The sequence below is a fragment of the Pinus tabuliformis genome, chromosome 7, assembly GCF_031772625.1.
Source record: "Pinus tabuliformis cultivar Carrire ecotype Pingquan chromosome 7, CPIR1, whole genome shotgun sequence".
Taxonomy (NCBI): Eukaryota; Viridiplantae; Streptophyta; class Pinopsida; order Pinales; family Pinaceae; genus Pinus; species Pinus tabuliformis.
In genome coordinates, this window is record NC_142293.1 from 584,850,779 (window position 1) to 584,865,080 (window position 14,302).

Here is a 14,302-nt window from a genome sequence, read left to right on the forward strand (position 1 = left end):
ATAGAATACATTAATATTAATCTTATAATAATATATTTATTATTATTAATAATATATTTTTCTTTTTTGTATCCTAGAGGAACCCAATAGCCTGCTTGACACATAGATAATAGTAAACCTTTGGCGTTTACGACCTGTCCTCCTCTTTGTAAACTAAGTGACAACTAAAGGATTTGAACCCTGGATCTCTGAATTTTCTCAATACTCATAGTACTTTGATCACAAATTGAGCTTTGCGAGACTTAATATTAGTAATAATATTATTCATAGTAATAATATTATTAATACGATTACTCTACAGAATATTATTATTTTTCTAATAATAATATCATTTCATTAATTTTTAATTCAATATAATAAGAATAATAATAATAATAATAATAATTATTATTATTATTATTATTATTATTATTATTTAAATTAGAGTTTATTGATTAAGAATGAGAGGAATTAGTAATAATATTATTCTAGATATTAATTAAGAATATTAACTAATAAAAATATTATTAAGGCCAAAGTGAGAGGTAAGGAAACTAGAAATAGCAAAAGAAACATGGAGGGGAAGAAAATAATAAGGAAGAAGGAAACTGGGAGGGAAATTCTCAAAAGAAAGAAGGAGAGGAAAAGGAAAAGGTCAAATGTGAGTAGAGTGGGAGGAATGCTTATGAGAGAGAGTGGAGAGTAGGTTTCCATGAATAACTAAGCTTAAATCCATCTACTCAGTTCAAATTATTAAGTTTTTTTTTCTATTTAGATGGTTACTTTTCTTTTCCTCCCTCCTTTTTCACTTTTGAGGGTTTATCTCCCCATTTCCTTTTCCCTTTTCGATTTCCTCCCCTCCTCTTTCTTTTCTTGGGTTCTTCCCCTCCATGTTTCAAATATTAGTTTTATTAACTAATAATTAGAATACTAATATTATTAATTCCACTTATTCTTACTCTATAAACTCTAACTTTACCAGTAATAATAATAATAATATTATTATTTAATAATTACACTTAAAATAATAATAATAATTACATATAAATTATAGTAGTAATATTATGACTAGAAAAATAATAATATTATTTATAATTAGTGCGAGACTTTATTTTTATCAGTCAAGGGATGAGATTTCCTTGTTTATGGGAGAAGAGACTTCCTTGTTTATGGGAGAAGGGATTGTCTTATTTGACTAGTAAATCCTATAGAGGTGTACATATTGTATGCAACTCTAGATTTGAACTTGTAATGTATTAAGAAAAAACATATAATCTTAACCATTGGGAGACCTCTATCCACTCAGTTGCAATGGGAAAGCCGAGATGTTGAACAGTGACAACGAGGAAAATTCTCATCTCATTACCACAGTTTGTGAGAGGGGTCATGCTAGGCATGGAGGAAAAGGAAGAGTTTGTCCACGTAAAAAATTATGGAATGGTTTCGGCACTAATAGATTCAATGAGGACCTCCCACTTTACATTAGGTAAACAATGATTGACATGGTGGTTGATGAAATTGGAAACACATGTGATGGTTAATGGGCCTTATATAATCTTCCTAGACAATTTTTTGCATGCCTAGGAAGATGTTCTTAATGTCATAGTGTAGTATGCCTACAGGGGATATTATGGGGTAAAGAGGGAGGTACCCAAGGGAATAATGTAATAATGTGATGGGTCATAGTTAATAAATAAAGTGGTTAACCCGCATCATGTAAGGGACCACAAGTAGTTAGGAATAATGTGATAAGCCCATTGTATTAGATATATGGTATTGAGAGACCCATGGTAATGACCCATGGTATTGTATGTATGAATCCTATATAGAGGCTAGAGACTCCCCATTGAGAGATGTCAAGAATTATTGTATTGGCAAGCATATAGTTTGTGGAGTGTTCTCCTTCTTTAATGAGTGATTGTATGGTGTTACTCTACCTCAAGGGTTTTGATTAATAAATATAATCATTTCTATATTCCGATCTTGTTATTTATGGGTATATTTTCTATTTTCATATATTTGCAGGTAAGATCTACTCCAAGTGGTATCAGAGCACTTTCTTGGGCAAAGAAGGGGTATATATATATATATATATATATATATATTATTTTTTTTTCATGATTTTTTTGGGGTGGAGAGTTTAGAGATCATATCTGAAACTTTTGGTGCTAAATTTGCAAACAAAAATAGCATATATGTATTCTTTGTGGAAAAATACACAAATTAAGAAACAAAATCACCCGAATCTGAGTCTGAATGAGGGAGATATCATTGATTTAAAATCAGCTATGTTGCAGAACTTTTTCTAATGGCAATTTGTGGATGAGGGATCTCCTGTAATTTTTTATAGTTTTTTTGGGGAATTTTGGGAAAATAATTTCAGTTCTGTGATACTCTTAATAAATCACCCAATTAAAAGGAATTGACTCTCTGCACTCTGACCTACTACGAATGCCTGCGCGCCTGCAGCCATTTTCTGAACCCTGCAACCCTACTCGTACCTGACGGATCACGCTACGCTGCCAGTCCACTGCTGAAGGCCTTCCATGGCACAGCCAGCAGGAGGGGCGGGCTCTGCCCCCCCTCCTTCGAATGCCCCTACGGCCGGCGAGAAGATGAACAAAACCCCGCTAACTCCTCCTGGTACAAATCTCAAAAAAGAGCAAGAAGGCCAAAGGACCAATGACAACGAGATCCATGCAGATCAGCCTGCAGCCACAGACTCAGAAACTGAAAAGCGCCAAAATGCCTCTTCGTCACAGCCAAAGGCGACTTCGGCTACTTGCATTCCAAAGGCGGCAGAACGCATCAAGATAGAACTGCCCAGTCATCGAATCAATGGAGAAATACAGTACATGCAGGACCATGCCTTGATCGGAAAATTTCTGGGCTTCTGGCCGACAGAAAAAGCCCTGAACGGCTGGATCGCATCAAAGTGGAAACCTAAGGGCCAAGTTACACTGCAACTGGGTCCAAAAGGCTTCTTCACAGCCATATTTAACTGTCTAGAGGACAAATCCAAGGTATTCGAGGGTGGCCCTTACTTCTTCAACTCATCAGGACTGTACCTCACAGAATGGAAGCCACGATTTAACCCTGATAAAGAAGATTTCAGTTGGGCTCCAGTATGGATCAGAATGTACTCCCTCCCTGTGGAATACTGGAAGGAAGAAACGCTTGCAGACATTGGCAACAGACTGGGGACCTTCATCAAAGTCGCTGAGGAAACAAAAAAGCGCAAATACACATCCTATGCTCGGATCTGCGTCAAGATGCACCTCACCAAGACTCTGGCAGACTCGGTAAGTCTCTTTCACGATGATTTTGAATGGAACCAAACTCTTGATTATGAACACATCCCTTTTCGGTGCCGCAAATGCCATGTGCATGGGCACCTGTTCAGGGATTGCCCTCTCAATCAGCAATCCAAAGCCTTTCCCTCTGAAACACTGACCGATTCGGAAGGCTTCACCATAATCCCCAACCGCCGCAGGCATACCAAGAAGAGTCAGGCAGCCCCAGAAATCACTACCAGATTAGACTCTAGGAACAAGTTTTCTCCTCTGGCCAACCAAGAACCTCCCAGTGGGGAGCCTTTGGCTTCTGACTCTCAGCCCTCATCATCCTTCAATCCCCAAGCCCACGAGCATACGGTCAATCTAAGCTCCTTGCAATCTCCTCTCCCACCTTTTGAAGACATCTCAAAGGCAGCTTCAGATCCCAGCGACCCATCTGATGGCAAAGGGAAATCAGTATTAGTATCCAAACAACCAACCTCTGCCATGGATGTAGATGCAGCATTAGCACTAAGCCTTCAGAATACCACAGAGGAAGAGGAGCAAAATACCCCTAGCAACATGGAACAAGATCCGGAGAACATTATCCTAGAAGGGATTGATATCCTAAAACTTGAAACAGCCTGCAAGCAAAAGGAATACAATACCATTCCTCCCTGGCAAATAGATCGGCTGGAAGGAGTCCTAGCCAAGGTACAGCACAACAAAAATCTAGGCATACAGGGAGGAAGTCCATGGGATGTAAAAAAGAATCTCAAAGAAACCAAGAAGAGGGGACGCAAAACGGATCTGCAGCGAACCATTGCAGTGGGAGAATTGCTTATGGAATCAGGGAGATTCCCTAAGCTGACCAAGTACTACAAACCTACAACCCAGTTACCATGAAACTTATCTCCTGGAATGTGAGAGGACTCAACAGCCCCTCAAAAATCAGGATGATCAAGAACTTGATTCAACAAGAAAAACCTTCTATAGTTTTTCTTCAAGAAACCAAAAGTAGCACAATCGCCATGGACAAAGCACGAAACAAGATTTGGGCCGGCAGCAGCTCAATGTCAGTAGATGCCTCAGGGGCTTCGGGTGGATTAGCCATACTATGGAATCCACAGATTCTTACTCTTTACGACTTCCATGCCACCCATTTCCTCATTCAAGCATCCTTTCATCTAATAGGAACAAATATCCACGGGCACCTTTCAAATGTATACTTTCCGCAAAGCATACAGCAGAAATTGGATCTGTTGAACACGATCTCCAGTTTAAATGAGCACAGACAGTTCCCGCTCTGGATTAGTGGAGGAGATTACAACATCATACAATCGCTGGAGGAGAAGACAGGCGGAAGAACAAGATTAGAAAATGATAGCAAAGGACTCAGAGATTTTATACAGGACAACCACTTAATGGATATTCCAACCACCAATGGGATCTTTACGTGGACTAACAAGCGCAGCGGCACCAATCATATTGCCTCTAGGCTAGACAGGTTCCTCCTCTCAGATAATGCAATCCATCTAGGAGGAGACTTCAATGCCTCAATTTTGCCCCACGGAGGTTCGGACCACTGGCCCATAATGCTTCAATGGTCTAGGCCCGGTACACGATGCAATAGGCCTTTCCGCTTTGAAGCCTTCTGGTTTACAAACCCAAAATTCAAGCAAATAGTAGAAGAGGCATGGAAGTCCTACAGGCCACCAGAAGGAGCCAAAATGTATCAATTCCAGCAAAAGTTAAAAAACTTAAAGCAAGTCCTCAAGAATTGGAATAGAACACAATTTGGCAACATACAGGAGAATCGACAAAGGTTGGAAAAGCAAATGGAAGCACTACAGCAAGACATCATCAAAGAAGGCCGAACAGAGGAACAGTCCCAACAAGAGCAAATCCTCTGGCATCAAATAGAAGAACGGAGGAAACAAGAAGAAATACTCTGGCGACAAAAATCACGAATCAGCTGGCTAAAAGAGGGAGAAAAGAACACAAAATTTTTTCACAGGACAGCTATCCAAAGGCGCATGCACAATAACATCACCTTCATCAACAACCAACAAGGAGAGCGAGTCGAAGCCCACGAAGACATGGAAAAGGAATTAACAAACTACTTTCAAGACATCCTTAAAGAGCCGGAAGGAAACAGGGACGCAGAAATTCGAGCCATCACTCAGCATATTCCTCGAATAATAACTGAAGAGCACAACAACAAATTGCTTCAGCCCACATCTCTAAAAGAAATTGAAGAGGCAATGAACCAGCTCAAGGATGGCAAAGCCCCTGGGCCAGACGGATTCACCGCCAATTTCTACCATGAATTTTGGGAGCTAATCAAAGAAGAGGTCTGGGAACTGGTGGAAGAATCAAGAAGCATGCATTGGATTCTTCCAGCCCTCAATACTACCTTTATAGCATTAGTCCCCAAATGTGCTGAACCAAGTAAGCCTGAAAGCTATAGACCCATCGCTTTATGCAATGTCATATACAAACTCATCACCAAGGTCATCGCAAATCGGCTCAAACCTCTCCTGCCCTTACTCATTTCGCCGGAACAAACAGGTTATGTTGAAGGGCGGCAGATCATGGATGGCATCATCTTATCAAATGAGGTGATTCACTCTCTCAAGATTCTAAAAAAGCCAGGTATGCTTCTAAAACTAGATTTATCTAAAGCATTTGACAAGCTCAGTTGGAACTATATACAAAAAATGCTTATAGCTTTTGGCTTCAGTCACACTTGGACAAGATGGATCACCAATTTGATCTCCTCTCCAAGCTTTTCAGTTCTGTTAAACGGTTCTCCTTCCTATCCCTTTCGGCCATCTAGGGGCATAAGACAAGGGGACCCTTTGTCGCCTTTCCTCTTTGTCCTTATGGCCGAAGGGCTGGGTAGATTGCTAAAGGCAGCTGTCTCCTCTCAAATGCTCAAAGGCATCTCTGTTCATGGCCTTCCACCTCAATCCCACCAGCAGTTTGTTGACGATACCATGCTATTTGGACACCCATCCTCGCAAGAAGCCTCTGTCTTTAAATCTCTGCTCTCCATTTTCTCCAAAGCTTCAGGTACCTCCATCAATGCCTCGAAATCCCAGCTCTACTTCTTTAACACTCCCCCCTCCACTCAAAGGAACATTGCCCGAATATTGCAATTCACTATTTCCAAGCTTCCGTCGACCTACTTAGGGGCTCCCCTGGCCGCTGCAGCTATAAAGCATTCCTCCTGGCAGACTCTTCTAGATAAGCTTGAATCCAAACTCTCCCTTTGGACATTCCGAGCTCTCAACATTGCCAGCAGGCTTGTTCTGATCAAATCGGTCCTTCAAGCCATGCCTTTGTACCTCTTTTCACTTTTGGCCGCCCCAAAATGGGTTCTAAAATCTATTCGCAATCTTCAGCGTAACTTCCTTTGGGGGTCATCTGGCTTGAACAGGAAATGGGCGCTTGTAAATTGGCAGGACGTCTGCAAACCCAAGTCAGAAGGGGGCTTGGGCCTGCGAGACCCTATACAGAGCAACAATACTATGGGAGCTCGAATGTGGTGGAACTGGATCACCAAGCCCAACTCACCTTGGGCCAAAATATGGCAGGCCAAATATGCACCAGGCAGTCAATGGAATGATTTAATCCGAATCAACTCCACTACTCAAGGATCACCTATATGGAATGCAGCCAAACCCCACAGCAAGTTCATTCAAGAACATAGTTTCTGGGAAATACACTCCGGCAATACGGCAAGATTTTGGGAGGACTCGTGGCAGCAGCTCCCCAGGCTCGCTACAGTATTTCACAAGCCTCTCTGGCAAGAGCAGATGCAGCAAGCACACCTTACTCATGTTCATCAATTTTGGCAACATTCAGCAAGTCCCGACTTCAGAACCTGGAAGAAAGCCAGTCTCTGGCAGAGAGATTGGCTAGGAGAAACATATGAGGACATAGATCAAGAATTATCATACAGAAGAATTCGATACTCCACTCATCAGGATCGCCTCAGATGGGGCCATAAGCCTAAAGGTACATTCACCACCAAAGAGGCCCACCAGCTCAGATACACCGACAATCAGATCAATAAGGACCACATCTGGGAAAAGATCTGGCAACCAGGATTATGGCCCAAAATCTCTACCTTCCTATGGCTGCTCAGCAAAAGAAGAATACTCACATGGGACAACCTGGTAAAGCGCGGATTCGTAGGGCCATCAAGATGCCCAAATTGCAACACTCACTCTGAGACAATCGGTCATCTCATGGAAACTTGTCCGCTAGCAGCGCAAATATGGAGGAAAGTTGAAACTTGCAATATGAGATCAGAAGCCAGGACAGAAGATATAACCGAGAATTTAAGGAATTGGGCCAAAACCCCCTTCAAGAGTCAGCTTCTCAACTCTCTGTGGAGCCTCTTACCAGGATTCATATATTGGACTCTTTGGAAGGAAAGAAACCATAGAATTTTTAACAATTCTTCCTGGTCCATCGAGGCCTTATGGCTAATCTTAAACAAACACCTGCAAGAAACACTTGCCATCAAATCCTGGTCAGATGCAGATATGCCAGACTCCCCAACGGAATGCAGGATTCTGAAGGCATGGAACATAAACCTCTCAGCAATACCGAAGGAAAGTACCCGAACCTCTAACAGCAGCGCCTCTCCTACCAGCTGGTCCCCTCCAGCTTATGCTACCTACAAGTTAAACTTCGATGGTGCAGCCAAAGGCAATCCAGGGCTCGCGGGCTATGGAGGACTTTTCAGAAATCACTCAGGGGAAATAATGCAGATCTTCTATGGCTCGCTAGGCAAAGACACCAACAATGTAGCTGAATTAGAAGGATTATGGAGGGGCTTATGCCTTGCAGAACAGAACAGATACTTCCCTTTGGAAGTAGAGGGAGACTCCTTAATTCTTATCAATGCTGCCCAAAGAATTCAGGCAGGTACGCCAGCTGTCAAGGTAGCCACGAGCTGGAGGCTACTTAGCAGGCTGGAATCTTTGGAGGAAAAGCTACAAACTCCCCATAGTTTAACCTTCAAGCACGTAAGAAGGACAGCGAACAAAGTGGCAGATAGACTAGCCAACCAAGGTGCATCTCAGTGCATTCTATACTTTGCAGGATCCCTGGATACATCAGAAGATGACAAGCTTAACAATGACTGCATTTCTCTGGCGCAGAAGGATCTCACCCTCCCAGATGCGGGTGCAGAGGCTACGTGTTGATGGCGTTAGCCATCACGTGGGCAGGTGGCAGGCCCGCGTTGTCAAGGGGTACCATGCGAGACGGGATATTAACCCGCATGAAATTCGACAGCCGAAGGCATTAATGCCTGTCTTCTCAGCTCGCGCGAGGGGCATGGCGATCGATGCAGTGGAGCGATTAAATGGGAGAGTGCTCGGTTTGCAGAGGAACATGGGAGAGTAATGTATTGCGGCGCTGCTCCGCTCAGAGGGGAACGAGAGTGAGGATTTGAAGTGCACTCTGCCGGTTTCAGGGCAAGGAATGAGCACACCCTGCAACTGTGCTGAGATTGAGTTTGTCTTCATAGCGGGAGGAGCTCTGGGTGCTTGTGTAAGGCTGCAACTGGAAAATTCAGAAATGCCAAGGGAGAGGCCGCGTATGGGCAACAGACGAGGAGGAACCAGAGGCAGGGCCTTCATACAGCGGCAAGACCACAATTCGCCCTCCTCCTCCATTGAAGTAACGTCAATGCCTCAGAGGTATCAAGGCAACAATGAGGAGGATGGTGGTTATGATAGCAGAAGCCCACGTTCAGAGGAGGGTCAGATGGAGCTCCCCACGCTCAGGTATCGGCTCCCCTGCCCTCAAGCTAATTCTACTCTGGTTGTTTCCATTACGATTGAGCCTGGCGTTTCTCAAAACATGGAGGCAAAGCCTTTACCGGATGGGCAGCGCTCCAGCAGAGAGGAATCCCCCATTGCGTGCCTTCCGGTTGGGGTAGGAACCAGTTGTTTGGCCCCTGGACGTGAGCTCGGATCTGACCTCGCGAGCCCAGCTACCAATTGCGTCTATGCTGCCGGCCCTTCAGCGCTTGCTGGTCCAAGCAGGCTAGCACAGGAAGGGAGCCCTGACGCGGTCATCCAGCTCTCAGACTCCGAAGATTCTCTCCGTTTCGGGTGCCGAGTCGAAGAGGCGCCCCAGACCACCGATGACGAATGAACTAGCTCCCGGTAACCTCAGCTGTTTTCTTGGGTTTTTTGTGTATGACTCTGCCAAGCGGCATCTACATCTTTGTCAATGTGTCGGATGTAATTATTCATGTGTCGGATGTAATTGTTCAGGTGTCTGTCTGTCTTTGTCCGGGTCAGTCTATGGCCCTGGTGTCTGTTCAGATTCTATGTGTCATGTCAATGTGTCTTCAGTGGTCAAGCATCAAATTCCAATTTTGAATCTGCTCAATTTTGGAACTGGAATCAGGGCAAGGAAAGGGCTGATTGGCAAAACTTCTTAGCCTTGCCCACTGTACTCTATATGTATCTCTGTTTTGTATGATAATAGAATTAGTCGCATTCAGAAAAAAAAAAAATCACCAAATTAAAAAAAAAAAATCGGTCCAATCAGAGTCCGGATTTGGAATATATCGTTGATTTAAAATCAGCTAGTTTTTTAGAATTTTTTGTGACGATGGAATAGTTGCAGCGCGAATCTTAAATTCTAGAGTGTCGATATTGGGATTTATATCATGCAAAAAGATGCAGAATGGTCATCCCATTTCTGAAAACAGGCTATGATAAGGATTTTGAGCCTTATTCACCGAGTGGTGGCTATTTTAAAATTTCCGCATAAAGTAGGCATTTTTTTTTTTCAAAACCCTCATTCTACTTCATGGCTTCTAATGAGATGATATTCATAGGAAGTGATAATGGTGCTACTATTGAAAAATTTAAAAAAAATATTAAGTCAACATGGCCAACACTTTGGAAAAATATAGCATGACTTTATTTTAAAGATGAGCTGGCCATATTGTGGGACTCATTGGACAACAAAAAGATGGTAAGCCTTGCTAATGAAGAATTTGAAAAAGTCGTTTTGGACAAATGGTCTCATGCTAGAAGACAAGATAATAAGGAACATAAGGGGTTATTTTCTATTGGTATCTCCATATCACGGGTTCATGGATGTATTCAGAAGGAGAAGATCATTGTGTCTATAAATCCTAGTTGCAAGCATAATTTTATAAATGTTAATTTGGCAAAGAAATTGCAAGTTCCAACAAAACACATTGAAAACAGACAAGTTAATAATAAGGATGTTCAAGTTTATAAAGATTTGAAAATTTCTATGTATAAGTATGTATTTCATTCTAATTTTTATGTTTTGGATATGGCTAATGTGGATGTCTTTTTAGGATACCCTTGGATGGGATCTATTGGTACTATCAATATTAAATTGTAGAAGAAATTCCTGAAGCTCTCGTATAAAAAGAAGAAAATTATATTACAAGATATTTCCATCAATAAACATGTAGAGTCCAAGGAGGCTGAAGCAGAACATATTGCATGTACTGAAACATCAGATGAGGACTTTGTTGTTGAAGTAATACTAGATGATAAGTCACAACTACAAGAGCCACAACATGTACCAGATACCAATCAAGCTCCATTAGGTGTTGAGTTAAAGAAAGATACACAATTGGTTAAAACTTCAGCATATCATCACCCACATCAGCCAACAAGAAAACAACCAACAAGATGGTAACGAATTAGCAACAAGGAAAACAACCCATGCACGACAGATAGACAGGTGCGATGATCCACTCATAGTACATCAACATAGAGGAACTACCAGGATCAACTCCCATCTCAAGCGAGAGAGGCATCGCCCAGATCATGTAATCACCTGTCTCTAGGATGGCTAGATGCACGTGCATGGTACCAATGGACTACTCTTTTAAGTAGATCTTAGTGTTTTTGTTCTTCTTATTTTTAAGGATTGAAACATGTTTAAGGGGGTGGAATGTAGCATACCTAGGGGGGATATTATGGGGTACAGAGGGATACCCAAATGAATAATGTAATAATGTGATGGGCCATATTTAATAAATAAAGTGGTTAACCCACAGCATGTAAGGGACCATAAGTAGTTAGGAATAATGTGATAATCCCATTGTATTAGATATATGTTAATGAGAGACCCATGGTATTGTATCTATGAAGCCTATATTGAGGCTAGAGACTCCCCATTCAGAGATGTCAAGGATTATTGTGTTGGAAAGCATATGGCTTGTGGAGTGTTCTCCTTCCTTAAGGAGTGATTGCATGGATTTGGCCTACCTCAATGGTTTTGATGTTAATAAATAAGTATTTCTATTTCTATTCTTGGATCAATCTTGTTATTGCTGGCCATATTTTCTATTTTCATACATTTGGAGGCTAGATTTGCTACACACGGAGCATTGTATCACTAATTTGGACTTCCATCTTGTCTAAGAAACATCTACCCTATGTTTCCTTGATGGAGCATTGAGAATCAAATTCCCCCTCCTCCCCAGCTTCATGTAACTTCCAATTCTTTGGATTGTCGAGGATCTCCCTCACTGACTCCTCAAACTTGATTCTTCATGTTGTTGAAACTCCTAGTCAGGGAATGCTAGAGCTAGTAATTCAATTAGAGAGACCATATGAGAATTCAATGCTAGTGAATGATGTAAGGAAGGAGCGAGCGATTGTCAACCACACTACTATTGTTGACAAGACAAAGGAGGAGACTTCAAAACAACCTGTTGACACCAAAACTAGCTTTAGAGGCATGAATGTGGAATGGGAAAGACCTCCTTTGTTGTTGGATGGTCATGATGGCCCCTTTTGCTAGCCTCCAAAATGCACAGGAGCACCCCTAAGAACAAAGAAGTAAACCATGAGCTTCTATTCATATTTTTTCATATTTTCTCTATCTTAAATGTTAAAATTTTGTTATATGACACTTGGGGAGATCATCTGGTTTCCCATTCATGGGTAGATGATCTTCCCTTGGCATGGCATTGAGTGAATTTCAACTTTTTCATCCTTTATTTTTTGAACTTTCTCAAACCGTACAAGGTTAACAAATGCATATACATGCTTGTACACTGTAAATTTCAAGTAATATAATGCATTATAGATTACCAAAAGAAAAAACATAATAATAATAATATTAACAATATTTTATTAACATTAATACTATAAATAATAATAACATTGGTTTTTTTGTTGGCTTGACCCGCGAGAGATTTGAACATTGAATCTCATACTTTACATCATATTTTCATAAGGAGAAAATTGTCAATTGAGCTACCCCCATGGGCTATGGTAATAACATTATTATTTTTTTCTTCAATAATTAATAATAATCATAATAATAATTTCTCTTTTATCAAATTAGTACTTTCCTAACATCTGTTTTTCGACACCCTCCTTATAAATTTGTCAAGTCTTTCTCCCTCTTCACCTTTAGATTTTTCTTCTTGTCCTTAGATGATGGGTGAATTATTCACATAAAACATTTAATGTTTCAACTCCTTAGAACATAGTTTTCTCAAAAAACTAGTTCTTCACATTGTATTATTATTTTTACTAATATTTAAAACCAATAAAATTTAATTTTCCATAAATTGAGGATTTTTGTACTTTTAATATTAATAATAAAATTGCAAATTTATGCACACAACCTAATATTACCATAGAAATATAAATATCATTCCCAACACTCTTAATAAATTGGTTACATTTCTCTCCCTCTTCACCTATGAATTTTGGGTTAGGTTTCTCTCCTTCTTCACCTTTAAATTTTATTTTTTTCTTTGATAATGAGTGATGTGTTCACAAATATTAGATGTTTCAATTCATAACATAATTTTCTTTAAAAAAACCATTTCTTCACATTGTACTATCGTTTTGATTACCCATTATTAACAACAATATAATTTATTTTTCCAAATTTATATAATTATAATATTAATAACATAAATGCAATTCTATATTCAACATAATGTTAGTATAAAAATATAACTTTCATAATATGTTTACAGGAGTGTTATAGGAATTATACACTACTTCTCTGAAAATAAATTATATATTCCCAACATGATACACACACTTGGGTCACTTAAACATCTATGTAATACCATAATTGCTCCAAAATCATGCTTGTGCTAATTATATAAAAAAATGATAATGAAAAAACATCGCATGCATCTATCTCAGTTCTTGACTAACTAGGAAGAAAAGGCATGTTCATAGATCCCACAGGTTGATGAGATGGAAAAACACAATTTGGGTTTGCTAAATTAGTTGTGGTGGTGGAACATGCATCTTTACTTGTAATAGTATTTATGAAGATTGGTTGTGTAACTTGAATATGAATTTCTAAACTTGAGGGTATATGAGGGTATATTTAATGGTGTTTATGTGAGGGTATATTTAATGATGTACGGGAGAATTATTTACCTAATTGTATAAGACGTTATACTTTTTTCAAAAGAAAAAAACATATTTGTAATATTTTATAGGAAACTTAAAAGGTACAATCCCTTCGTAGCATAATAACATATTTGACAAATTAAAAAAACAGTTTGAAAACAAAATTCTAGATATATCTTAGGTCTTGAATATATCTTGTTGTTATGCTGTTATTACATTTGACTTCCACCCTCAACCTTTCCTCGAAGAAATTGAAATTAAATTCTAATTGAAATTAATCCTCAAACCAATCAACTAATTTATTAAAAAAACAAAATTTGTTAAATTTAGCGACGTACTATGAAAAACAATGTTGTCACATTAACACTAATTAATAAAATTGATTAAAAAGCATTAGAATCATGAAACCCCGAGAGAAGTGGTGGTATCTAAACACACTGTTGCTGGGATCCCACATGTCATAGGGAAGCAATTACCTAGAGTTGTTCAACCTTTAAATAGGTTATATTCCACATCAATACCATGGGAAAAACCATAGGTTGTCATAAACCTGGAACTAAAAAAAAACTAGTAACTTGACTAAATCATGTTTAGCTATACCACCTTAACAATCACCCCCTTCAACTTGAC